The 1,923-nt window shown below is 43.3% G+C and overlaps 1 pseudogene; it reads left to right on the forward strand.

The window, feature by feature from the left end:
• The first annotated feature begins 384 nt into the window (after positions 1-384).
• On the forward strand, positions 385-868 carry LOC118238185 (annotated as a pseudogene).
• The last annotated feature ends 1,055 nt before the right edge of the window (positions 869-1,923 follow it).

Raw genomic sequence — 1,923 nt, forward strand, 5'->3', positions numbered from 1 at the left:
CTCAAAAGAACCAAAAAAAAAAATCCAATTCATTTCACCTGCATCCTCTTTGAAAAATGGATGAACAGAAGATGCATACTTAAAATTGGAAAAGAGACTAGGCCAAACAATAAACCATGGTTCAGGAGACAATGGTGTGCATCCTTGGGAAGTAGCAGAGGCCAGTCCCAGGGCAACATCTGTACAGCAGATTCACATGTGGCCAGTAGGATCAGAACTGGAGCCTGATGCTCTCAATGAGGAAGAGATGCAGGATAGAGAAGTGGCACAAACAGATAGTCTTCTGATCTTTGAACAAAAATATATTATATAGAGAGCTGTCTTGTAAATATGCTGGATAAGGGCTTTGCAGACACCTCTATCCTGTTGCTACTTGCTGCAGCCATGCTCAACCCCACTGTATTCTTCGACATTGCAAGCCCTTGGGCTACATCTCCTTCAAGCTGTTGTTTGCAGACAAAAGTTTCAAACACCAAAGTCTCACGCATTGAGCACTGGAGAGAAAGGATATGGATATAAGGGTTCCTCTTTTCATAGAATTATCCCAGGATACATCTGACAGGGTGGCAACTTCACATGCCATAATGGCACTGGCAGCAGGTCCATCTACGGGGAGAAATTTAAAGATGAGAACTTCATCCTGAAGCATACAGGTCCTGGCATCCTGCTCATGGCAAATGCTGGACAAAACACAAATGGTCCCCAGTTTTTCATGGGCACTGCCAAGACTTAGTGGCTGAATGGGAAACATGTGGTCTTTGGGAAATTGAAAGAAGGCATGAGCATAGTGGAAGTCCTGAAGCGTTTTGGGTTCAAGAACAGCAAAACTAACAAGACGATCATCATTGCAAACTGCATTCAATTCTAATGCTTCTGACTTCTCTGTTCTCAAGGACCTTCTTCAGGTTCCATATGTTCCTTATTCCCCTCCAAGATTAGCTGGATTGCAGAGTTAAGTTTATGATTATGAATAAAATTAAGAAAATATATACTGAATATATATGCATGTGTGTGTGTGTGTGATAAAATGAATCAATCATTTGTGAAAAAACTAAAAGATTGTTTGTTCATGGAAGGAAATGTCATCATGGCATGACATGTGGTTCTACTATGAACAGTATTTGCATGGTAAAATAGTGACTATCAGTAGATTTTAAAAGCCAGAAAGCCAGGCAGTGATGATGCATGCCTTTAATGCCAGTACTCGGGTGGCAGAGGCAGGTGGTTCCCTGTGAGTTCGAAGCCAGCCTGGTCTACAGAGCTAGTTCCAGGACAGCTAGGGCTGTTACACAGGGAAACACTGTCTCTAAAAAACAAACAAAACAAAACAAAACAAAACAAAACAAAAAAAGAATGTATGGGGAACTGGGCAGTGGTAATGCATGCCTTTAATCCCAGTACTCAGGAAGCAGAGGCAGGCAGATCTCTGTGAATTTGAGGCCAGCCTGGTCTACAGAGTGAGTTCCAAGACAGCCAGAGTGGTTACACTGAGATGTCACCACATTACACAAAGAAACCCTGCTTCAAGGAGGAGGAGGAGGAGGAGGAAGAGAAGGAGGAGGAGGAGGAGGAGGAGGAGGAGGAGGAGGAGAAGGAGGAGGAGAGCATAGGGTGGGAGCGATGACAGCATAAGATAAATACACGCTTCACTAACATCCTAGGGAGTTCACTGGCAATATTTAAAATGACACAGCAAGAAACAACTGTACAAGTCTATTGTTTATACCTCCTGAGACGGTTGCCTGTCAGCTCAAACTAGCTCTAAGCTTGATTGCTTTCTTTTATCTGGGGAGTAGTAGGTGGGAATTTCGACAGGTTCACATAGTCCATGCTAGCCTCAAATTTGTAACCCCTCTGTATCCACTTCCTGAGCATTGGTACTACAGGCATGTGTCACCATCCTAGAAACCAGGCTTATGTCTC

This window comes from Cricetulus griseus, chromosome 2, assembly GCF_003668045.3.
Source record: "Cricetulus griseus strain 17A/GY chromosome 2, alternate assembly CriGri-PICRH-1.0, whole genome shotgun sequence".
Classification (NCBI taxonomy): Eukaryota; Metazoa; Chordata; class Mammalia; order Rodentia; family Cricetidae; genus Cricetulus; species Cricetulus griseus.